We start from the raw sequence: 27,417 nt of genomic DNA on the forward strand, positions 1-27,417 counted from the left end.
TCTTTGGACAAGTAAATTTTCTGAGGAGATTCATTTCATATTTTACTGAGACCACTAGGTATATTGTAAATTTGATGTATGAAAAGCAAGCTTTTAAATGGGATGAGGAAGGGAAGAAAGCATTTGAATCAATAAAGGAGGCTATTGGTCATGCGCCTGTTCTGGTTAATACAGATTTTAAGGACTTTATTATCTATTGTTATGCCTCAGAGCATACTATGTCAGGGATTCTGTTGCAAAAGAATGAGGATAATGAAGAAGTCCCAATATCTTTTATGAGTGGTCCCTTGAATAAACACAAATTTAAATATTCTTTGATGGAAAAACAAGCATATGCGGTAGTGAAAGCTATAAAACAATTCAGGTGCTATATTCTTCATTCTCATGCAGTTGCTTATGTGCCTCACTCTGTAGCTAAGAGCATTTTGACACAACAGGATATAGGAATGAATAATAGAGCCTCACGGGTGGCAAATATTCAAGAGTTCAATTTGGATATTAAACCCACAAAATTGGTGAGAGGACAGGGTCTATGCAAATTGATTGTTGAGAGTAAGGATGACGTGACAGGGGAATTGCCTTTAGTCTTGTTTGTCAGTCTTTAGGATTCCTGGTTTGCAGATGTTGCATACTATTTGATCTATGGAGATTGCCCAATACATATTTCTTCAAAAGAAAAACAAAACTTGAGGTTAAAGGCTGTCAAATATGTTATTTTTAATGATGTATTATATAAAAGGGGTTTGGATGGAACTTTCTTGCACTGTGTAGATAAATCACTTCAGGAGTCACTGTTGAAGACCTTTCATGATGAAGCCTGCGGCGGCCATTTTTCATCTACAGTAACTACTTACAAAATTTTAAGAAATTTATATTATTGGCCGGGTATGTTTAAAGAAGCTTATGCATGGGTAGCCAAGTGTGAGAAATATAAATTGCTCACAGGTATGTCGTAGCTTGCAGCATTACCTCTTCGACCCGTGATTGTGGATGAACCATTCAAATAATGGGGTTTGTGTTTTATAGGTCCTTTGATGCCTACTTCAAGTGCAGGGCATACACATATACTGACAGCCATGGATTATTTTACCAAATGGGTTGAAGCCATTCTGGTACGAAAAACATCTTTGAAAGTTGTTTGTAACTTTCTTAAAGAGAATATCCTAGTTTGATTTGGAGTTCCACTAAAAATTGTGGCTGATAATGCCTCTAATTTATCTTCTATTGAGATTTCATTATTCTGCTATGATCATGAGATATCCCTCACTCATTCTTCCGATTATTATCCTCAGGGGAACGGTCAGGCGGAATCCAACAATAAAAATCTTATAAATATTATGAAGAAATTGGTGAGTGAAAATTTCAAAGATTGGCATAAAACATTATACGAAGCTCTTTGGGAGAATCGTACATCACCAAAAAGAACTATTGGGATGTCACCATTTGAATTGGTCTATGGTGTAGGAGCTTAGGTAGCACTTCCTCTAGAACTTGCAACTACCAAGTTACAGATTATCATTGAGGATGCCTATTTTCAAGATTCTTTGAAAAAATGGATTATGCATTTGATGAGGATTGATGAGGAAAGAGACAAGTTTGTAGATCAGATAATAGAGTATCAAATAAGGGTAAAGAAGATATTTGAAAAGCGAGCCAGGCCACAAAAATTCATGCTAGGTGAGCAGGTCTTGCTCTAGGACAAAAGAAGGGAACCAAAAGGAGCACATACAAAGTTCGAATCGCTATGGAAGGGACCATTCGTGAATCAAGAGGTAAAAGGTCCTCTCTTTCAAAATGGCATATCAAGATGGTTCTTCTCTTCCTCTGACCTATAATGTCCAGGATTTGAAATTATATCAATTGTAAATGAGAGTCCCTCATATTTTGTATATAAATTTTGGTTTGTTTAGTTTGTAGTGTCTTTTCTGATTGTTGTGTCTGTTTTCATCTTTAAATAAAGTCTATTTGCAAAACCAGAGATCTTTGAGTTCATGTCTAGTTCCCTTTCAGTCCTAGTCCCCAGTCAGAGCCGATGTTAGCGCCCCCACAATTTCTCATTTAAAATATCCAAGCTTGCGGGTTGCCTTTTGGCGTCTCTATTCTTTCGAGTCTTTTGTACCTCTTTGTTTTGAACCTAAGTTGTTGAACTCTAAAAATAGATCAATTGGTTCAAGGTTCAAAGAGTTTTAGGTAAATTTCTTTAGCGACCTTTATCTCAACCAAAGAAAGCGCATTATTGTTATGTGTTTTAATCTTTGAACCCGTGAACCTTTTTGGTTCAAGGTTCAAAACGTCTTTGTTTTGTGAGTCGCGGCTATGTAATGTTATTTAACGAGCAGGTGTCAATGTGTTTTAAGTCGATTTTCAACTTGAACCTTGAACCAATTGTCTTTTCGGTTCAATAGTTCAACAGTTCAAGGTTCAAAGTTCTTGCTTGTTAGTCATGGTTATTGCTCATTCCCGGTATTGTTTTGAGCTGCTAGTTCACTGTTGTTCTTCCCAGATGAACTTGAACCATTGAACTCTTTGTAAGATGGTTCAAGGTTCAAAAGGTTCACTTCAACCTGATTCTAAAGACTTTGATAACACTGGAAGCAGCGCGGCAAGAAGGAATATTCTCGTTATCTAATAGTTTAAAATTCTAATTTGGAAAGTAATCATGAGAACATTAACTATTTGTGCGGAAGTGATGGGCAATTAAGAGAGTATTAGGTTTTCAGTCATTTCACTATTACTTCACACATTTAAATGAATCATTATGAAGCATGTGTAGTTTTCTCAGTTTTTTCCCATTTGTTCAAAAAGGATATATGAATTCATCTTCATAATTTGTAAGGGTTGTAGTTGCTATAATTGAGCGAATTGGAGATGTCGAAGGTAAATTCAGCTCTACTTTCCAGAGAAGGTTTCATAGATTCATGGTGGTAACAGGTAAGTTCATATGATTCCCTTATGCTATATTTCTTTAGTTCTGAAGATTTATCAGTATAGGAAGAAAATCTTTAGTTTGTTGGAGTAGAATTCTACCCTGTTTTAGAATTACTTGATTAAAAGTATAGATAGGCAGTATGAGGCCGGTATTGCTGAAGCTTGGCTGGACGTCATGTTTACTATCAATCTAGGGGATTTCTTAGAAAGAACCAAGAACCCTCACGCTGGTTCAATAATGGAGAAAATAGTGAGAAGTGGTCTCGTTGAAGCTGCTACATTTCCACTTGTTGTACCATGTCCAGATTTGGTGGTAGCTTCTATGAATAGGTATGATGCTGAGAATAGATGCATAAGAACCAGTAATGGTAAGTTGTTAGTTGGTATCAACAGGGAAACAATAATGGCGGCGATCGAAATCCCACACAAGGAATCATATGAGGATTGGTCAATTGGGACCTCATACGCCTTCTTCTGTGAGAAAAAGAGTGTGTATAGAAGTTTAATTGCAAGAGACTGGCTCCTTAAAGTTCAAATGGGAGGGTCACGGCTGTCGAAGCCCCTTACTAGAGAACACTTCATCACAGAAGTGCAAGACATTGTTATACTACTGAATAGGCTCGAAGGGAATTCACACTCCTTTTACTGTGAAGATTGGATGTATTTTTACATTCAAGTACTATTATCAAGTGACAAATATCTTGACTGGGTGTAGGTAATTGCAAAGAGACTCCATGAAGGTTTAAGTAACTTTGTGGGAATGTCTAGTTTTTATATGTCCTCTTATCTTTTCTACATATTAGCTTGTACTAGAGATTGGCTTGGCTTTCTCAATGAACCATGGGTGGATGGCATGAAGGTTTATGATTACTATCCTTTGTTACAGTAGCAAAAACATGTACAACATATTTCCAGATGGAATGGTTTCTTTGTAGGGAGACTTGCTTTTGAACTACAGGGTGATGTGAACAAGAGAATGTCAGCTGAAGCAATGGAGTTGATAAGTATCTAAGATAGATTCTTCATTCAATTTTCTAGGTTCACCTATCTTCGAGTAGGTGGTTTTGAAGGTGAACCATTCAAGCTACCTAGGTATGCCTTCGATACCTATGTCCCCATAGAGGTGAGCAGGCAACTAGCTCATATTGATAAAAGGTTGGGGGAAAAAGGTAAATCTGGAGTTGCCTTTCCTATTGAACTTGGATACTACAACTGTAAGTCTGTATTTGATGCTTTAAGTTTGGAATTGGAATTTAAGAGGATGAACCTGCAAACCTATGTTGCTAGACGTAGGTTTGATAGCAGAGATTATGTCATGGAAAACCTAAATGTGGACGACCACTTCTGTCATGAACCCTAGTTGGAAGAGTACTAGGAGAATTATAGTGATGAATATGAGGTAAGGCGGAGACTGTGGTCAATATTTACTCTGCAGCAAATAATCACCATGAAGCTTCCTATCAGTGTATCCGGAGTACAGGGGGAAATAGGGGAAGATGTTCTAGATCCTTAATTCAACAAGGAAGTTCAAGGAAAGCCAATCCCTTAGATTGAATGGAATAAAAAGGAAGATGATAATATTCAAGCTAAAACTTTTAATGTTGTAAGGAGAACTGAGAAGTGGTTGAGAGACCAAAATTTTAAGAAAGGATCGCTCATATCCTCCTATTAACGAAGAGTTGATTCACATGCTATGACTCAACATCCTATTTATTCTAGTAATGAAATTGTTGATATTGCAATGGTTCAAAGTCAATTGTTGAAAAAATCCAACCCAAAAGATCAAAAAGGTCACCGTTAGGTTCTACAGCAGCTCGAGTAACTCGGTCAAGGAGCAAGAAAAAGAGAAAAAAGCCAACATTGAGCCAGATTGTTGTGGACCTGGATCCAAGTGAAGAGGTTGAAGTAATAATGGATCAACAGGATTTGGGTGAACCTGCGGTACAAGAAATGTACATAGGTAAAGAAAAGAGAGTGAATTGAATCCAATGAACACTCTGGTTATTGTTAATTCACCAAGTACTCAGACAACTCCTCCATCCAAAGAACCTACAAACACTCCACGATGGTTAGAAGCTGATGTTGGGAAGAAACGTAGTGTGGTACCGATTACAATCCCTATAGAAGATATGGTCAGCAAGTATCTTCGAAAGGTGTCCAAGCCGAAAAGACTCAAAACACAGACAATGCTTGAGGTAGATGAAGTAACAGGTCATTGGACAGCCGAGATGGCTAAGCCTATACCAAGTAGAGACTCAAACAAAGCTACCGACAATGACTTCACAGTAGAAAAGATTGATCTGGGGGTCGCTTTGTGAGCCATTGATGTTAAACACTTGGAGTCTTCCATGAAGAGAATGATTTCCAGATCATGGAAAGATGAAAAGGATAAGAAAGAGTTGAAGCAGACTATCACTCAAATGGTTGAGTATATCAATGCCATTCACCATCCAAATCCTCAACCCTTGTCATAGGTGGCAGTATCATTTGATCCTAAATCTCCAGCAAATCAAAAAATGTTAGATCAAGTTCAAAGAAACAGAATGGTCACGGAGATATTCAATAAATGGCTTGATCTCATAATACAGCAAGGTTCAGACTATATTGTTAGTCTGGTGAAAGTATATGAGGATGTTGTGACTGTGAGCAAGGAATTGGAATTAGAGTCCATTTCCTGGGAGAAAGAAAGGACCAAATGGGTGGCAGTTCTTGCACAGATGAATGATATACAAAAATTTGGAGTGATGAAGTTCTTGGCTGAAAAACTTATGGAAAGCTTGGATGACAATGTATTATATGTATCAAGGAAAAATGTGGAGTGGCAAAATTCAATTATCAAACAGGACCATGAAGAATCCACTAAACTGCTAAATGGATTGACATATTTAATTGATACAATGCAAAAGGATCTTAAATGCATTGACATCCAACTTATGAAAAATGGTGCTCAAACAATCGAAGTTGCCACAGATATGACAAAAATCTTCCAAGAAAGGATATAGTTCATTCGGAAGACAAAATCCTTGACTACGGATGATTTATCAAAAGTAGCCAGGAATGAGTCAATGCTCATGGTTTGTTCCGATCATCTGGAAGTGCACAAGGAAAGGGTGACACGAGTATATATGGACAAGGAGGTTTGGAAGCAACGAATTCAGCATATTGGACTCCCCTATTTTCAAGTCATCCTGAACTTCTCGGTAGCACATTTAGAGTGGTGTGGCGTGCACAGTCCTGTGGCAAAGCAGGATAGACCAATGGCTTCCTTTGTCATGGTGGAGTCATGATCAATTAGGGGATGAGCTGTCAGCCTTTCTGTGGTTGTTATTTTAGTTTCTCTTATTTTAAGCAAGCGGTTTATTTAACCTCTAGTTAAAGTGAAGTTTTAATTATTATGTAACAAACTATGAGCTTGGAGGCTATTTAAGCTACGAAGTAAATTTATGTTAAGGTCCGGAAAAACTGTGATTTTTCAAGGAACAAACTAAAATTTGTTTTCTGTGAATCTCTTAACACTGGAATGACTATGTTGGTTGAAAATTTTGTACACTTGGGGGAAATATAAAAAATTGTGGTTTCAACCACAGTACACGAGTAAAAACTCTCCTAATTAAGGGAAGGCTCCCCCTATCTAACTAAAACTGAAATAAAAATAGGATGGGACAACAGTCTTCCTTCTTTCTTCAAGAAAGACAATATCCTTTTCTCTTCACAGAAAAGGATAGCGATTGAAAATGAATAGCAGTAACTACTTTCAAGTGGAATGAGAGAAAGGAAATGAAGTTTCCTGAAAGCGCAAAGACTTCCGTCACTTCCTTCGGGACGGGACAGCAATATCAAGTTCAAAGAATTGACTATTGGAAGTCCTATCTACCCTTTGCTATACTAAATTTTACAACGAATAAAAGATAACAGCTCAAAGACTGAAATAATCTATTCTTTCAACACAAAGACAAGAACTAATGCAAGCTCAAAGACTTGCTACTATTTCTTGTCAAACAGTAATTTTTCCTCAAGAATAGACGCAAGCTCAAAGACTTGCTGCTCCTTCAAGAGGGTTTCCTATTTTAATTAATCTTCTCTACTTCCAGCTCAAAGACTTCAAATCAGATTAGACTAAGCTCCTTTAGAAACACTTTGCATAGAAGAAATAAAAAGATTCAAACTCAAACATGTAGTTCAAAGACTCAAAACTTGAGTAATCCTTCTTTCTTATTCTTCAAAACCTTCAATTCACATACATAAGCTCAAAGACTTCTTGCTGTAAATTTGGCAGAGTTTTTTCTTGCTTTCAAAAAGATAAATATTACAATAGACTCCTCCAGTATTTATAGAAGAGGAGCCTTGAGAAATAGGTGGGAGGATCCTAACTAACTTGAGAGATTCTCTCAACCACCAAGACTCATTCAATAACTAACTGAGACTTCATTAACTAACTAAGAGTTACTCCAACTAACTAAGACTTATTCCAACTACAGTCCTAATCGGACACAACTTGTAGTTGTCTTACATGTAATTACAAAAGTGCAAGTAATGTGTAACTTGCATTTTAAAAAAAATATTTTTACATGTAACTTGTCAAAACAAAATTGCAAATGCATAACTAAAACTATTCCATGTGTCTAAAGACACGACTCTAACTGCATCATCCTTTGTCTGTGATGATCTTCATGTCGCTTCAGGATGCAAGAACTTGAAGTATTATAGATTAGTAAAGACATCTTGAACCAGAACGGGAACTTGCATCCTTGTCTTCTTGCTTGGGGTAGTACTAGCTTTTCAAGAGGGAACGGCCTGCCTTCCTCTTTTCATGTCATGACCATCTTTGTCTTGAAAGCATTCTATGCTCTAAACCATGAATTGTTGTTGTATCTCTTCTTTGTATCATCCTTCATTCTTGAAATCTTCTTGCAAAATAAGGCCCATGCCTTAATCCATTGTTTTGGTAGATTGTGTGTGCAAACCGGACTGACAAGGGAAGGGATAAATTGATGCGAAAATGGGCTCACAAGTGAATTTCGGGTTTTGGAAGCTGCATTACATGTGTGGGAAAAACAAGAGCATTAACTTGCAAATGTGGGAACAAACATGCAACTTCATATGTGTAATGGGTAACTACAAGTTTGCACTTGTAATTGGTCCTTTAAAACTCATTTTCAAGTGTTTTTTGAGTGCATTTTGGACCAATTTCGGGTTTTGGATGGCTGACTGCAAGTAGACTTTAAATGGGGAAAATTAATGAAGGTGTGAAATGAGTGGATGAATTGGTATGTACGGATGAGGGAATTGGAAGCGGATAGGTAAAAATGAATTTCAAGAAGATCACTTGGAACTTTGCCAATGCAAAAATGGGAAGAACTTTCAACTTGCAACCCGGATTTCGAAAAAAAGATGGTTAAATCTTTATCCGTAAGGGAAGAACAATGATTTTCATCCAACTTGTAATCGGAATTTAAAATCCCGAATACAAGTAAAGAGGGAAAATGGGGAAGAACAATGCAATTCTAAAATTGCTTTACAAAAAGGAAAATCTCTCTCACAAAATCTGATTTTTGGGGAAGAACCAACCATTTATAAATTTACAACTAGAAAGAAAAAAACAAGAAAACAAGAAAAAAGAAACAAGAAGAAAATAAATCTTACCTTGCTCCAATGTGAAAATGCCTCTCCAAAAGATAATCAATCTTTGAAATAAAGAAGAATATCTCTTAAAAAGAAATTAACCGTATTCCAAAACCCTAGCCACGTTTTTGAAAAAATGGCAAAAACTGAAAAACGTGGCAGCAAATACATGAGAAATGGCATGGAAAATGGCCAAGACTCTTTCTAACCTCAATACCTTAGCATACCAAGCCAAAACGATTCATAACATTGCTGATTCGTGGCATTTTTAATGAAGAAAAATGTGGTTTTTTAGCAAAAACGTGTTTGCTGTTATAAACCTAAAAACCAGCAAACTTAACCTCCATGTGGCGTGAAAGGTGTCTAAAAATGCATGGAAATAGGAAGGAATCCAAAACGCCTTCTATCTCCCAAAAAATCTCCACAAAAATTTGCTAAAAATCTTCAAAAAACATGCTTTTCCTTGCAATTCGGGTTTTTTGGAACAAATAGCAAGTTTAAAATGTATGAAACAATGAAAATCGGGTTTTTTGGAGGATATGACAAGTTTAAAATTTCACTTTTTCAAATGTTAGGCAAAATCGGGATTTTTTGGCCAAATAGCAAGTTTAAAATGTCAAAAATGCACTTTATGAGCAAAATCGGGTTTTTTGGACCAAAGTGCAAGTTTTAAATTGTCACTTTTTCACTTACAAGGCAAAATCGGGTTTTTTGGAGCAAACTGCAAGTTTTAAATACTTGTAAATGGGAAATAAAATCCCTACAACAAGTTATACTTGCTTGCACATATGTAATGGGGATTTAAAATCCCTATTACATGCACAAACCATTAAAGTAGGGGTTTTTTCACCAAACTGCAAGTTTACTTGCACATATGTAATGGGGATTTAAAATCCCTATTACATGTGAAAACCATTAAAGTAGGGGTTTTTTGACCGAACTGCAAGTTTACTTGCAGTTGAGCCAAAAAATCCCTATTTTAACTAAAAATGACCAAAAAACAATAAAAAGATAAAAACAACAAAGGGGAAATTTAAAATAAATTACAAGTAACATATTTGAAATAAAAGTGCACATGTAATTGGTCAAAAATTCCCCTACAAAGACCAGAACAATGAATATCATTAAAACTTGCAGTTTGAAGAAAATTCTCCACCTGCAGTTGGGGTTTTAAAACCCGACTGAAGGAAAGACATAGCAAACGAACCCAGAATTTGATGAAATTCGAAACGTAGTTCGAGGATGGACTGAGGATTAAGCCAGTCCAAGGATTAGTCAAAATTCTACCTTAGGAAGCATTCCATAGAGTAAATTTTTTCATTTTTTCACAAAAATTTCATGTAATGGTCCTTCATTTTTGAAAACAAAAATAAGGACAACAACTGGCTCTGACTAGGGAATTCTTTCATTTATCCTTCAAGATTGTGAAAGAAAAGAATCCAGAACTCTAAGTGCCTTCCTCTTATCCATTGGGCCACAGAGTCAATCAAAGCAAAAACAAAAACAAAAAGACAAAAGACCAAAAGTAAAAGACGCAGACGACCAAAGGATGATATGACTAACGCAAAGCAACTAACTAAGACGCTAACTTGTGCAACTGCACTTATTGAAAATAGAAACCTACCTATCCTAAACTAGCCACAATGAAAACTTTTCAAATGAAACCATTCACTGGCTCAGCAAAATAATTGCCTTTTTTCAACAACTTATAGTACCTTGCATGATCATGAGTAGCCACAACCAATTGAAGAATAATCGATTGCACCAGAACTTGATGCAACAGTCCTTGGAAAAGATGAACAAATTCACCTTCCTCTTGAAATGAATCATATGTACTGCTGCTCCAAAGTAGATTTTTGATGCCAGACTGCTCTTGCTTAGCTGAAAATGCATGTTTGGACTCTTCAACAAGTGTATCTACCGGCTCAGGAACAAGTGAAACCTTTGTCCTCCCATTGGCTTCCAACCAAGAAAGATGTCTGATTGGACATCCTCTTGATGGGAAAAAAACATAATTCTTCTTGCTGATTACATCTTTATCAGTTGCTTCTTCAATCATAACCTTATGCTAGACAGAAAGATCTTCATGTGATTCAAATGAAACCATGACTGCATTGCATTCCTCAGTATGCTGTTTACAAACTTCAGATTTGAGAGAATCATCAACAAGATTTAAACAAAACTCTTCTATAGTACTCATGAAATGATCCTCATCAAGTTTTGGGTTAGATCTCTTATGCATGATATGTCCAAGTTCATGACCTTGGAACACGAATGCATTCATTTCAACTTGATTGGGACCTTCATGCGTGCTTGTACAAAAAGAGAATTTTTCTATAGAACTTTCTTGGGGACTTGAACCAATATCAAAACCTCCATCTTGGAAAATAGACTCTTGATTTTCATCTTTTTCAAGCTTCTCATGATCTTTTAACTTATGAGATATCGGTTTAACATCAAAGCTTGAACAAAATAGTTCCATATCATCCCAAAATGTATCCTCTTCAATATCTTCTTTACACTTTTGAATAGGAGAGCTGAAATTTGCTTCATGACAACTCTCATCAAACTTTCCAAAATTCAAAATAGAATTGTCTTTATGTTCATAAATCATCTTTTCACATACCATGACATGATTGTCCTCCTTTACCGACACCTTGGAAGAATGGCCTTCAACCTCTTGTTGTGCATTGTCCATGGTATATGGCATGGTCCATTCTTTTTGTTCATTAGCTTTCTGGAACTGCATAAACCAGATTTGAGAGTCGCCAGCTACATCTGCTTCCTCTTCTTCTCGGAAGAGACCAGCAAGATCACTTTGTTCAAATTCAGAATCCTCCACTGCTGCATTTTTTGGTGGTGCCTCAAGAGCAAGCCCTTCTGGTGATGAAGGAAACTTATCTTGATTTTCAACTACATAACTCGGAGCAATATTTGGGTATGGCCTCCTTGGAATGTCTTTATAAGGGGAAGAGAATACACCTTGACCTATTTGCCTTTTGAGGGCAATCAACTCATTAGCCAACTTCTGCACCATGGGATCTGTTCTCTTGGTAGCCCATGATCCCAATGAAGAGATTTCTTTGGACCCATTTGATTCTATCTTCATCTTACCAGCAAGGATAAGATTATCTTCAATATCAATTGCCAAGGCTTGCGCTGTTGCAAGGTCTCTTGGGACTTCCCTTCTCAACAAAAAACATACTTCTGGCACTTGAGCATTGATGAAGAAGCACTTCAAATTTGCAGCAGTAGGCTGAGCAATAACTGGAATTTTGTTACACAACTTATTGAATTTAGCCACAAAATCTTGCATGGGTTCATGTGACTCTTTTTTCGTTTGAGCCAACTGAGCTATCAACACATGCACATCTTCTACAGGCTTGAACCTCTCTTCAAACTTTACTTTAAGTGTGGCCCAAGATATAATCGAACCGGCTGAAAGGTTATAAAACCAGTCAGTTGCAATACCTTGGAGAGTCTCCACAAATAACCTTACAGATACATCTTCGTGTTCAACACCATGAACACCACATGCAATGTAGAAAGCAACAATGTGTTCATCAGGGTGTTGCTGTCCATCTCCAAAGAACTTGGGAAAGTTCTTCCTCGAACCATCAGGAAGAGCATGCAAAGGCGGAGTCAAATTCAACGGACCAAAAGCATTCCCTCAAGGACCTTGAACAGCCATTGAACATATCCTTGGTGAAATTTGAGAAATTACAAAAACAAGAATTACAATGAATAGCATACCGGTATACTTCAAACAAAAGCGTGAGGCTTTTGAATGTGTATCGTATCCTAGCAAAAACCCAAGAAAAGTTATTTCCTTTTTAAATCGGCAATACACTAGTCTTCAAACGAAAGCTTGAGGCTTCCGAATGCGTCTGTGTCCCCAGTAGAGACCCAAGAAAATGTTGGTGTCTCGGATGGGCCAAACAAATTTATATAGACAGAAATAACAAAGTACTTCAGATCTCGTTCGATTAGCAGGAAACCCAACAAAAGTTATTTCCTTTTTTTTTTTTTTACCAACAAGACACTAATCTTCAAACGAAAGCGTGAGGCTTCCGAATGCATCCGTGTCCCCAGCAGAGTCGCCAAAAAACTGTTGGTTGAAAATTTTGTACACTTGGGGGAAATATACAAAATTATGGTTTCAACCACAGCACACGAGTAAAAACTCTCCTAATTAAGGGAAGGCTCCCCCTATCTAACTAAAACTGAAATAAAAACAGGATGGGACAACAGTCTTCCTTCTTTCTTCAAGAAAGACAATATCCTTTTCTCCTCACAGAAAAAGATAGCGATTGAAAATGAATAGCAGTAACTACTTTCAAGTGAAATGAGAGAAAGGAAATGAAGTTTCCTGAAAGCGCAAAGACTTCCGTCACTTCCTTCAGGACGGGACAGCAATATCAAGTTCAAAGAATTGACTATTGGAAGTCCTATCTACCCTTTGCTATACTAAATTTTACAACGAATAAAAGATAACAGCTCAAAGACTGAAATAATCTATTCTTTCAACACAAAGACAAGAACTAATGCAAGCTCAAAGACTTGCTGCTATTTCTTGTCAAACAGTAATTTTTCCTCAAGAATAGACGCAAGCTCAAAGACTTGCTGCTCCTTCAAGAGGGTTTCCTATTTTAATTAATCTTCTCTACTTGCAGCTCAAAGACTTCAAATCAGATTAGACTAAGCTCCTTTAGAAACACTTTGCATAGAAGAAATAAAAATATTCAAACTCAAACATGTAGTTCAAAGACTCAAAACTTGAGTAATCCTTCTTTCTTATTCTTCAAAACCTTCAATTCACATACATAAGCTCAAAGACTTCTTGCTGTAAATTTGGCAGAGTTTTTTCTTGCTTTCAAAAAGATAAATATTACAATAGACTCCTCCAGTATTTATAGAAGAGGAGCCTTGAGAAAAAGGTGGGAGGATCCTAACTAACTTGAGAGATTCTCTCAACCACCAAGACTCATTCAATAACTAACTGAGACTTCATTAACTAACTAAGAGTTACTCCAACTAACTAAGACTTATTCCAACTACAGTCCTAATCGGACACAACTTGTAGTTGTCTTACATGTAATTACAAAAGTGCAAGTAATGTGTAACTTGCATTTTACAAAAAATATTTTTACATGTAACTTGTCAAAACAAAATTGCAAATGCATAACTAAAACTATTCCATGTGTCTAAAGACACGACTCTAACTGCATCATCCTTTGTCTGTGATGATCTTCATGTCGCTTCAGGATGCAAGAACTTGAAGTATTATAGATTGGTAAAGACATCTTGAGCCGGAACGGGAACTTGCATCCTTGTCTTCTTGCTTGGGGTAGTACTAGCTTTTCAAGAGGGAACGGGCTGCCTTCCTCTTTTCATGTCATGACCATCTTTGTCTTGAAAGCATTCTATGCTCTCAACCATGAATTGTTGTTGTATCTCTTCTTTGTATCATCCTTCATTCTTGAAATCTTCTTGCAAAATAAGGCCCATGCCTTAATCCATTGATTTGGTAGATTGTGTGTGCAAACCGGACTGACAAGGGAAGGGATAAATTGATGCGAAAATGGGCTCACAAGTGAATTTCGGGTTTTGGAAGCTGCATTACATGTGTGGGAAAAACAAGAGCATTAACTTGCAAATGTGGGAACAAACATGCAACTTCATATGTGTAATGGGTAACTACAAGTTTGCACTTGTAATTGGTCCTTTAAAACTCATTTTCAAGTGTTTTTTGAGTGCATTTTGGACCAATTTCGGGTTCTGGATGGCTGACTGCAAGTAGACTTTAAATGGGGAAAATTAATGAAGGTGTGAAATGAGTGGATGAATTGGTATGTACGGATGAGGGAATTGGAAGCGGATAGGTAAAAATGAATTTCAAGAAGATCACTTGGAACTTTGCCAATGCAAAAATGGGAAGAACTTTCAACTTGCAAGCCGGATTTCAAAAAAAAGATGGTTAAATCTTTTATTCGTAAGGGAAGAACAATGATTTTCATCCAACTTGTAATCGGAATTTAAAATCCCGAATACAAGTAAAGAGGGAAAATGGGGAAGAACAATGCAATTATAAAATTGCTTTACAAAAGGGAAAATCTCTCTCACAAAATCTGATTTTTTGGGAAGAACCAACCATTTACAAATTTACAACTAGAAAGAAAAAAACAAGAAAACAAGAAAAAAGAAACAAGAAGAAAATAAATCTTACCTTGCTCCAATGTGAAAATGCCTCTCCAAAAGATAATCAGTCTTTGAAATAAAGAAGAATATCTCTTAAAAAGAAATTAACCGTATTCCAAAACCCTAGCCACGTTTTTGAAAAAATGGCAAAAACTGAAAAACGTGGCAGCAAATGCATGAGAAATGGCATGGAAAATGGCCAAGACTCTTTCTAACCTCAATACCTTAGCATACCAAGCCAAAACGATTCATAACATTGCTGATTCGTGGCATTTTTAATGAAGAAAAATGTGGTTTTTTAGCAAAAACGTGTTTGCTGTTATAAACCTAAAAACCAGCAAACTTAACCTCCATGTGGCGTGAAAGGTGTCTAAAAATGCATGGAAATAGGAAGGAATCCAAAACGCCTTCTATCTCCCAAAAAATCTCCACAAAAATTTGCTAAAAATCTTCAAAAAACATGCTTTTCCTTGCAATTCGGGTTTTTTGGAACAAATAGCAAGTTTAAAATGTATGAAACAATGAAAATCGGGTTTTTTGGAGGATATGACAAGTTTAAAATTTCACTTTTTCAAATGTTAGGCAAAATCGGGATTTTTTGGCCAAATAGCAAGTTTAAAATGTCAAAAATGCACTTTATGAGCAAAATCGGGTTTTTTGGACCAAAGTGCAAATTTTAAATTGTCACTTTTTCACTTACAAGGCAAAATCGGGTTTTTTGGAGCAAACTGCAAGTTTTAAATACTTGTAAATGGGAAATAAAATCCCTACAACAAGTTATACTTGCTTGCACATATGTAATGGGGATTTAAAATCCCTATTACATGCAAAAACCATTAAAGTAGGGGTTTTTTCACCAAACTGCAAGTTTACTTGCACATATGTAATGGGGATTTAAAATCCCTATTACATGTGAAAACCATTAAAGTAGGGGTTTTTTGACCAAACTGCAAGTTTACTTGCAGTTGAGCCAAAAAATCCCTATTTTAACTAAAAATGACCAAAAAACAATAAAAAGATAAAAACAACAAAGGGGAAATTTAAAATAAATTACAAGTAACATATTTGAAATAAAAGTGCACATGTAATTGGTCAAAAATTCCCCTACAAAGACCAAAACAATGAATATCATTAAAACTTGCAGTTTGAAGAAAATTCTCCACCTGCAGTTGGGGTTTTAAAACCCGACTGAAGGAAAGACATAGCAAACGAACCCAGAATTTGACAAAATTCGAAACGTAGTTCGAGGATGGACTGAGGATTAAGCCAGTCCAAGGATTAGTCAAAATTCTGCCTCGAGAAGCGTGCCATAGAGTAAATTTTTTCATTTTTTCACAAAAATTTCATGTAATGGTCCTTCATTTTTTAAAACAAAAATGAGGACAACAGACTGGTTTTTCAATGAAATTTTATGGTGTGCAGTCTTTGAATTTGTGTGTTTGAGGATTGGTGAGCTTTCTTGAGAAATCAGCTAATGTGCATAATATCATTTTGTTATCAGTTATTCCTATGTTTTCTGGATTCATTGTTACCATTATTTGCAAGTAAATTCATTATGGATTGAGTTGTGTTGATCCCCCTTGTCCTATGAGACATGAGAGAGAATCGATCAGAGTTCATACTACTATGCATTTGCTTTTGCCTTGAATTTATGAAATGAACATGTGTGAAAAATGGAGTCTGTGAGCTTTTATTTGAAATTGATCTTCGGAATATTCTTTCTATTTAATTTTAAAAGCATTCCTTTGTGTTGATAGATGAATGCGAAAGCCTTTCCACACTTTCTAGTTAAAAGTGTATTCATTTCAAATTTTTCTGCATAAAATTCATTGCAAATCATACGAGGAGCTGCCCTCTAATGCACAGGATGGATTTGTAATTGGTTCATCCAACTATTGGTTTATCTGTTTCCTTTCATAAAGGGGTGTACAAGAGTCATATTATTATTCAAAGAAAGCAAACATTTTTATTTGAAGAAAGTGACAAATCTGTTAACCAACACAATGTTATAAAGGGATTGAGATCTTTGAAATTACATTAATTATTCTAAAGATCTCTTATTTTTATTTCAACCACGTGCTAGTTTTGTCAAAAATAAAAAGCCAATATCTTCTTATACTTATACACAAGTTTGTCTTCTTCTCTAGGTTGTTCCACATCATCCCAAGTATTCAACAACCATTTATACAATTTTCAGAGTGCTTTGAAACTAACAAAAAGTCAACTCCCTTGTGAAGAAACTCTTGAAACTAGCCTTTCCTTGACTAAATGGAGAAATATATGACCATTTTATCATAATAAGGATTCATTTTGTAGATCATTGTTTATATTTTAAAGAGTATGGAATTATTACCCACAACTTATTGTTCCATGGTAATGTTAAAGCATTGTGATTAAATATTAAGTCAAATTTGTGCTCAATAAATTATAAATGTATTCCAATCAATATTTACTAAATTATTATTAAACATCAAATTATTCAATAGTTAAAAATATATTTTACAAAAGTAAAACAATTACTTATTAGAGTTTTTGAGTTTATACTCTTTACTCATACTTAAGTTTACTTAGAGATTATTAGTTAATTATTAGTACATTTAATAGTTTTGATAGCTGGTTGTGAGTTATTTACTAGCTCTCTCTCCTTGCCATAAGCTAAACTTTGTAAAGAAAAAAATTTCATCTCAATACAGTAACCTGCATTCTTGTGAAATAGTCTCGTTGTTTCTCTCGTGTCTATGAAGGTAGTATTTACATTTTGTGCTCGTGGGATGTGGTTTACACCAAAATGGTATGAGAGTCTTCAATCAATTTTTCCTTCCAGTTTTGAGAGTTTTCACCAGCCTGAGTTGTTGAGGTCCTAGTTTGCTCGATTGACGATCCATGCATCATTTCATTCCACGCATCTGCTCTGTGTTGTTCCAAATTATTTTATATGAACATACTCTTTTATATCGTTTCTTAAATTCGCTACTCGTTTTTCCCACTAGTGATTTCCAATTTGTGAATTAGCGCCTTCATTGAATTATTGACTCCTAATTTGCATGCTTGAAGGGCTTCTGCGTATTGGAAAACAATTTTTTTTGTTTGGCCTAGACGTAGACGAGCGACAAAATATAGAGATCAAAACCAATGTCCTCGCAATGACAAAGATTTACAATAGATCTATTTGCAGTTTGAAGAAGATTTTCAAGCATTGAATCGACTGTGGCCTCCAAAACCCTAACTCCAGCATTGGGTATCTATAGCCTTCCGCAGCCTGCCACTTTCCATAGCCCATTGGATCTGATTTGTAAAGCAAAATTATTGTCGCTATTCACATTTGTGGGACACATTTTCAGTTTGAGGGCCATTTGGAATTGATACACATTGAATTCAATCTCAACGATAGTGTTTTTTAGTGCAATCACAAAGATATTGTTTTGTCTTTGAAAGCTCTTACAGCCCGATTCATTAATGTTGCAGACTTATTCGTTGGTTTACGTGTATGCTTTGATAGGCATTTCCATGGGACTACCATTATCAATTTGCGCATCATATTGAATGGTCTGACTCATCTTTGACAGAGCCCGCGTCCTTTGCAGGTTGGCAGATGGGGCTTCTTGGCTAGACTATTCCTTGACCCGCGCATTTATATTCTGAAGGGTTTATTTCCCTTGCCAAGCGGCCACTATAGTTTTTGCAAAATATTTATGCTCTGTTAAGGTTTCCACGGTTAGAATTTGGACCGGTGGGCCCATTTTTGTTTGTGTCAGCGGTGATAATACTTGGGATCTTTATCCCACATTGATAGCGCAACTGTTTTAACGGCTACAACTGCTCCCCTTCTTACCTTGTGAGTTTTTAATCGCTCATTCTCTTTTGCACAAGTCAATGTTTAGTGCCTAGTGCGTCCCTTGGACTTTAAGTGATGTGGCTAGTGTGGCTCGAACTTTGTTGACTCGGTCAGGTGCCATAGTTGATATGGTGATTTGGAGCTTATGTGGCATGGGAACCTGCCACAAAGATTTGGAGCTTTTAATCGCTCATTCTCTTTTGCACAAGTCAATGTTTGGTGCCTAGTGCGTCCCTTGGACTTTAAGTGATGTGGCTAGTGTGGCTCGAACTTTGTTGACTCGGTTAGGTGCCATAGTTGATATGGTGATTTGGAGCTTATGTGGCGTGGGAACCCGCCATAAAGATTTGGAGCTTTTAATCGCTCATTCTCTTTTGTACAAGTCAATGTTTGGTGCCTAGTGCATCCCTTGGACTTTAAGTGATGTGGCTAGTGTGGCTCGAACTTTGTTGACTCAATCAAGTGCCATAGTTGATATGGTGATTTGGAGCTTATGTAACGTGGGAACCTGCCACAAAGATTTGGAGCTTTTAATCGCTCATTCTCTTTTGCACAAGTCAAGGCTTGGTGCCTAGTGCGTCCCTTGGACTTTAAGTGATGTGGCTAGTGTGGCTCGAACTTTGTTGACTCAGTCAAATGCCATAGTTGATATGGTGATTTGGAGCTTATGTGACATGGGAATCTACCACAAAGATTTGGAGCATATGTGGTGTGGGACCCTGCCACAAATCTCACCTATCGAGATCCACTTGTCCCCATCCTATTAAAAATCTCATCTACGGAGTGGCTTGTGTGGCTCCAACATCGTTGACTCGATCAAGTGACATTGTTGACTTGATGATTTCGAGCTTACGTGGTATGGGAATTTGCCAAAAATCTCGACTTGAAGTGTTGTGGCTTGTGTGACTCGAACATGGTTACTCAATCAAAGTGAGATTGTTGACTTGGTCAAGTGACATTGTTGATTTGGTGATTTGGAGCTTATGTGGCACAGGAACCTATCACAAATCTCATCTATCAAGATCCACTTGCCCCCATCCAAGCTTGTGGTCACATGGTTCCTAGTGCGTGCTTGGACTTGAAGTGTTGTGGCTTGTGTGGCTCTATCTTTGTTGACTTCATCAAGTGACTTTGTTGACTTGGTGATTTGGAGATTATGTGGCATGGGAACCTACCACAAATCTCATCTAAGGAGATCCACTTGCCCCAATCCAGGCTTGTGGTCACATAGTGCAACCAAGAGCCTAATTTTTTAACATTTAAAATAGACCTTTTTTTCAATTTTGCATAACTTTTGCAAATGGAGGCAAAATTTTGCAAACCAGATATTGTTGGAAGGCTCTTTTCATCAACTTTGCACCAATAGAGGTATTTTTAGATATATTATTGTGTGATGTTGTTTTTCCATTGAAGTTCAATATTGTCTTTTCCCTTCTGAACAAAGGGGTTGATGGTTACATTGTGAGGGAAAATTTGTTGTATTCTTTTGTTTCAACATGGATTTGTCTAAAGTAGAGCTTCTAACTCCATATAATTATCATAAGTGGAAATCTGATATGGAGATTTTGTTGTTGAAATTGCAATTGAAGAGAACCAGTTTTGGCCAAGATTCTGAACCCACGGGTGTTGCAAACAAAAAGGAAATGGTTTAATTGAAGAGATGAAGCTCTTTTTACACTCGTTATGCTGATTTATCCTTATTTGAGATATCATGTTGTATCTTGTAAAATTCCTAATGAAATTTGGACTACCTTAGAGAGTTTGTTTGGTAAGCTAGAGATAAGATGAGGAAATTTAGATTGGAGAATGAACTAATGAGTCTAGATCCTAGACATTTTGACAATATCCAGGACTTTTTCACCAAGCTTAAGTCTCTCGGAATGCAATTGATAGATTGTGGGATTACAAAAGATTCAATGAATAATTGATTCTATCTATTCTTCTATTCTAAGGCTTGATTATTTGGCATTTGTTTTTCCATTTTATGCTACTATGGATGCTTCAGGTAGTGCACACAAAATGCCTTCTCTTGATGGTTTTGTAGCTCAACTCACAAGGAAACAAGAAAAGGTAGCACAGATGGGCACATTGATGTGTTTGAGGTCTCAAGCACTTCTTGCAAAAGATCCACATCCAAAGGATTCAAGGGGTAAGGACAAGAAATAGAATAACGATTCTAAGTCCAATGAGAGAGTTAAAGATTCTCCTTCACAACCTACTGCTAATTCCAAGACCTCTTTTAAAAAGGGATCATTACAAAAGAAGAAGATGAAATGTGCTTATTGCAAGAGATCAAGACAAAATGAGCATAGGTGTTATACTATGAATATCGATGAGCTTACCCACCTTCTTTACAATAACAACATCCTACTACCCTCAACAGAGTCTTCTTTGTCTTCTTCTGCGTCACAATTGAAAGCATCATCATCTATATAGTCAATGAGCATAGGATTTGTTAATGAGATGAAAGGTAAAGAACTCTTGGCCTCCACTATTGTTGAAAATGGGAGATCACTTCTAGATTCAGGTGCATCTCATCATATGGCATCTTCTTTGGGTATTTTCTCTTTTTTTTAGCCTCGTAGTTCACCTAACATTTTGATGGGTAACAATATATACATAAAGGTTTGTGGAAAAGGATCTATTGATATGGATGAAAGATCATTTAATGATGTTCTTTGTATACCCTCCTTGACCACTAATCTCCTTTCAGTTTGTCAAATTACTCATGGTGCACAAGGTAAGATAGTTGACTTCACTCTTGATTATGGATACTAGATATATCACTGCTACAAGGGTGGTGGATCATGCATATCACTTGTATTCCTTTTCTCTTTTTTCTCCTAATGATGATGCTCTATTGGTTGGTGTTCACACCCTTCCACCAAGGGTGAATCATGTCTGTGGGGAGAAGTTTGGTCACCTAAATATTGGTGTTCTTAAGATTAGTGTTGAGCTTCCTCCTTCTCCACCTCCTACTTCTATAAATTTGAAGATTGCTTCTATTTAGCAGGTTGATCATGGTTTTTCATATCTCAGTTTCTTAGATGAGTATTTGGTAAGTATTTCGATCTTGTTTGTGTAGTCTCATCTTGCAGATTTGGGAGACACATTTGAGGGGTTTTCTCTCCTTTTCTATGATAGTTTCAACACAATTGTTGATTTATCCTTATCTTCTTTGGAGATTGACATTTATGAGTTTCCTTCTTTGCCTAAACTTTCACATTTCTTGGTTGATTTTGACCAATGATTATGTGGTGGATTATTCATGTTTGGAGACTTCTACTCAGTTTTCCAAGATTTGTATTAGGAGACTTCCCTCCTTCATTCAGTTGGACTTGGAGTAACTTCATCATTCGGTGGACTTGTTTCTTCATAAGGGGAGATGTGTTGCTTGTAGGCATTGAATCATCTTTTGTTTCCAGGCATACTTCATCAGCATTGGAGCTTCTTCATTATGGGGGGGTATCATGTCTCTTTTTCCTTCTTATGGGAGATTCTTGATTATACATATACATGACGTATGTAGTCCTTGGGGAACATGAGTGAGTCTTTCATGTACCATCTTGTTTGTTTCTTTTCTTTCTTTCGAAGAGGATTTTTGTTGCACAAGATTTTCTCTATTTCCTTGTTTGTGAGAGATTTCATTTCATTGCATGGCATTCGCATTGTACATGGGTCCCTAACAAGGTTGTGTATCTAGGACCCATATTGCATAATAATTTCACTCCCTAAGCTGCAATTAAGGAGGGGTATTGGAGTAAATGAGTTTTTACTATTTACTCATGCTTAAGTTTACTTAGGCATTGTTAATTAATTATTAGTACATTTAATAGTTTTGGTAGTTAGTTGCTGGTTATCTACAAGCTTTCTCTCCTTGCCTTTATAAGCAAGGCTTTGTAAAATATTTGTTACATCTCAATATAGTTATTTGCATTCTAGTGAAATAGTCTTATTGCTTCTCTCGTGTTTGTCAAAGTTGTATTTTTGAGAGGTGGTTTACACCAACATTACTAACCACATTTATATATTTTATATAAATGAGATATAAAACTACAATTGACTATTTAACTATTTAATCTTATAATACTTAATTAATATTCAAGTAACTTTTTTTTTTTTTTTTTAAACCAGAAAAAACTACACTCTATAGGGCCAACATAAGTAGACTAATTTGATAGATAAGCTAATAATAACTGTTTTCCATTCCAAATCTGCAATATATTACGTTTACGGTGGATCCATCAATAATGACCTCGCGATGTTGATTTTCATAAGAGATTGAAGACAACATACAACAAATGCAGATCTGCGATTGAAGAAAGGAAACCGTAATAGAACGACTCTAAGCTTGGACAAGAAAAAACGCCGAACACCATCGATATCTCCTCTAAACTAAATATAATCCGCCCAAGCTAAAAATGTCTTCTGGACTGTATTCGTATGAACAGCAAACATACAAAAGCAGTGGTTGAGGACACGAGACAAGTCGATAGAAACACAAACAAAAGCCCCGTTGATTACCAGATAAACATTTATTTACTCTTTTTTGTCCACTTTCACAGCCCCTCCTGCTTATAACTTCTTCTTCCTTGTTGTCTCTCTCCTTCCATAGCTTCAATTATTATCTGAGCTGCTTCTCCCATGGCTTCAACAGCAGCAGCGTCGTATTCATTTTCTTCTTCATCATCTGCAACAAATGTGTACAAAGCTCATTCTTCAGATTCGAAATGGCTTTGTAGGAAGCTCAAGACTAGGGATTCCCACGGTGGTTTTAAGAGACACAACCGCCGTTACTCTACGGTCGTATGTGAAAGAGGAGCAAAAACTGCAAATAAGCCTGTGGTGGTTGGTTTAGCGGCTGATTCAGGCTGCGGAAAGAGTACCTTCATGCGCCGCCTGTTAAGTGTTCTTGGAGGCTCTCCTACTTCTTCTCCTCACCCTGCTAATCCTCATTCAAATACACTTATAAATAATGAAGCCACGGTCATCTGCCTCGATGATTACACTTGCTTGATAGAAGGCAGAGGAAAGAGGATGGAATAACTGCACTTAATCCCAGGGCTAATAATTTTGATCTCATGTACACCCATGTTAAAGCATTGAAAGAAGGCATTCCCGTTATGAAACCCGTTTATAATCATTTCACTGGCCTTTTAGATCCGCCCGAGTGCATTACTCCGCCAAAGATTCTCATAATCGAAGGATTACATCCTCTGTAAGTGCATATTACTATTTCAAATTACTCTTTTACCTTTTTTTCACCTTTTAACAGAAGAATTAATATTTAGTGGTGGGATCAATGAAGTCTAGTCTTAATTTACACCATTAGAACCTTTTTCTGTATAAACTATCCTCCATCCATACAGATTGTTATCAGCAATTTGCTATTTCGTGGTTAATAACGTTTGTTTTTTTGACTCACAGGTATGACGCTCGAGTACGCAATCTGTTAGACTTCAGCATTTACTTGGACATAAGTGACGAAGTGAAGTTTTCATGGAAAATTCAGGTTTGTCAGTGAACATAAACTAAAACCTAAGAAACAAAGAGATTAAACCAGACTTTGATACTGACATTAACTATGTGAATTCTGGATAAATTGAAGCGAGATCTGATGGAAAGAGGTCACAGTATAGAAAGCGTCCGCGCAAGCATCGCGGCTAGAAAACCAGATTTCGACGCCTATGTGGGTCTGTTATGTTTATACTCTCATCACTTTTCCATTGATTTTTACAATTCATAAAATTTAACTTCTTGTTATTGTTGAATTAGATGTATGTATTCTTTTCATCAATGTTTTTCGTCATTGATAAGATGTTAGAAAAAATAAAGATGATAAGTTCAAAAAAAACATACGCAATCTAATTAAAAAAAAACAGCAACAAATTAAATTTACCATTCATGTTTTACTAGGTTATATACAGAATAATTTGGCTAAATATTGATGAGTGATATTGCAGATCCCCAGAAGAAGTATGCTGATGTGATAATTGAAGTTGTGCCCACACAACTGATTCCCGACAGTGGAGAAGCAAAATTTGTTCGGGTGCGCATTGTGATGAAAGAAGGTTTGGAACATTTCGATCCTGTTTATCTTTTTGACGAAGGCTCAAAAATAACATGGGTGCCTTGTGGAAGAAAACTAAGTTGCTGTTATCCTGGAATTAAGTTCTCTTATGGACCTGAAATTTATCATGACATCGAGGTATTTACATATCAGACTAAAAATTGTAATTCATTGTTTTGTTTTTTTGGCACGACTGTCTTATTATTATTATTATTATTATATTTGTAATCTTGGTGCAGGTAACTGTTGTGGAAATGGATGGACAATTTGATAAATTGGAGGAACTTATATATGTAGAAAGTTATCTCAATGGTGTTTCCACTAAATATTATGGTGAGATCACACAAGAGATGTTAAAACATGCCGATTTCCCAGGCAGTAATAATGGCACTGGTTTATTTCAAACAATAGTCGGCCTTAAAATTAGAGATTTGTTTAAAAGAATTGTATCAAAGGAATCTGAGATTATTAGCCATGAACTCGAGAACAACTTCTACATAAGTGGGACACATTAACAATATGAAAATATTGTTTATAATATCTCCACAAAAGTAATCAGTCAATTCTACCAATCTATAAAATGTCCTATTCTAACCAAAAGTTATACCAAATAGATTTGGTTAGATCACAATGATATATATTGAAACAAAAAAATAATTATAATATAGTCAAGGTATAAACATTTATTTATTGTATGGTGGCAATGTGTCAATTTTATTTCAAGTTTGTCAAAAATTATTTTTTTAATATTAATGTAGAATTGACATTCAATCAATAATATTAATATAAATTATTCTTATTAATTCTCTATTTTTATGGGTAAGTATTTTCAACATATACAATTATATTAACTATTTGTATGGTTATATCATCTTATTTAAAAGATCTACATATCATGTATTTTTTAGTTTAAATATTTTGGAATAAATTTTAACTTTGTAAAGAATAACTTCACTCATTTCCCATTTGTTTTACACACATTTTTGCCTTATGATAAGATTTTTCATTTTAACATTCACTTTAATGAATTTTAGTACAAAAGATAGTGAAACCCAAATAGTAACATGTCTTCAGCAACCTCCCACTCACTGCCATTAGTTTCAATTTTTTCTTTGTCTGCTCTCTCTATTGGTTCCAAACATTATGCTCCCTCTACTGCAAATTCACCTCCATTGAATCTAGTAATGGATCTTCTTTCAAGCTCGATCATGTGGTGGTGCCTTCATGGATCTATTCTTCTACTAGTAGTTATTCCCAACCTACAGCTGATGTTGGGGTTGTGGTTGTAGCTCCTAATAATGGTACTATTGTGGGATCTCTTAAGCCTGTTATCCCTCCTCCTCACTCTCCTATTTAGGCTTTTGGTCCCTCTCTGGATGAGATTCCTCTAGGTGTGCATGGGATGTCCTCCCATTAGAAGATTGTTGACAATGTTGGGGCTACCACTTCCCCTATTTCATTTGGGTCCAAGTAATAAACATATTATGTAGATTTGTTATCGAAAATATTGCTAGATGCTAAAATAGCCTAGAAACCTACCCATTCTAGTGCTTATGTGAAGGTGGATTGTTCCTTGTGCTTCTGTTCGGTGTGGAGCCTGATCAGTCTCCAAGTGGGAGATTGTTGAAATGTGGCGACTGATCAGCAAAGTACTGTACACTTAGCCATTTTTGTTGATGAAAACCGACATTGTAATAAAACCCTAAAAAGGCCGAATTTGTTTGTTGCCCTAAAAACGCATGTTATAAGTGGCTGGGATGCTTAAGGCATTAAAAGGTTGATGTACTGTTTTTGCTGGATAATAAGAAAGATTGGACGGCTGTGTATGGTGGATGTAACCCATTCTGGGTGAACCATGTTAAATCTCTATGTTATCTGTGTCCTGTTTTATTTCTTTATCTTTTGTATTTAAATCTGCATATAATTGTCAGTTCATATTTTCTTCGGATCTGCTTGAAACCCTAACAATTGGTATCAAAGCGAGGTTTTCTGTAAATTGGCAGGACTTTCAGATTTGAGTGGGAGCAATGGAGGATTCCAAATTCAAGGTTGAAAAGTTTAACGGCCAGAATTATCAGTTATGGAAAATGTAGATGGAGGATTACCTGTATCAAAAGGATTTGTGGCGGCCATTGGAAGGAAAGGCAAAGAAACCAACCACAATATCAGATGAAGAGTGGGACATTTTAGATAGAAAGGCATTGGGATCCATTCGATTGTGCCTTGCGGCGTCTGTAGCATTCAATATAACAGAAGCAAAAACGACTGTAGATTTGATGGCAACATTGGCTAAGCTGTATGAGAAACCCTCGGCTTCGAATAAGGTATTTCTTATGAAGCGTTTGTTTAATTTGAAAATGAGTGAGGGAGGATCTGTAGCGGAGCACTTAAATGAATTTAATACAATTACCAGTCAATTGTTTTCGGTAAAAATTACCTTTGCAAAAGAGGTTAGGGCTCTCTTGATTTTATGTTCTTTGCCAGAAAGCTGGAATAGCTTGGTTATGGCTGTAAGTAACTCTGTCTCTGGAAAAAATACTTTGGTATTTGATGATATTGTTGGTGTTATCCTAAGCGAGGAAATGCGAAGGAAAAGCACAGGTGAGACTCCAACATCATCAGGTAGTGTTTTGAATGTGGAGAACAGAGGAAGATCAAAGGAAAGAGGAAAAGGCCCTGGGAATGAGAAGTCACGAGGGAAGTCAAAGAAAGGACGCTCTCAATCTAGAGGAAAGAAATATTGCTGGTACTGCGGAAAGCCTGG

At 36.3% G+C, this 27,417-nt stretch overlaps 1 pseudogene; it reads left to right on the forward strand.

The window, feature by feature from the left end:
- Nucleotides 1-23,227: 23,227 nt before the first annotated feature.
- On the forward strand, nt 23,228-25,168 carry LOC131029057 (phosphoribulokinase, chloroplastic-like; annotated as a pseudogene).
- Nucleotides 25,169-27,417: the final 2,249 nt, after the last annotated feature.

The sequence above is a fragment of the Cryptomeria japonica genome, chromosome 3, assembly GCF_030272615.1.
Source record: "Cryptomeria japonica chromosome 3, Sugi_1.0, whole genome shotgun sequence".
Classification (NCBI taxonomy): domain Eukaryota; kingdom Viridiplantae; phylum Streptophyta; class Pinopsida; order Cupressales; family Cupressaceae; genus Cryptomeria; species Cryptomeria japonica.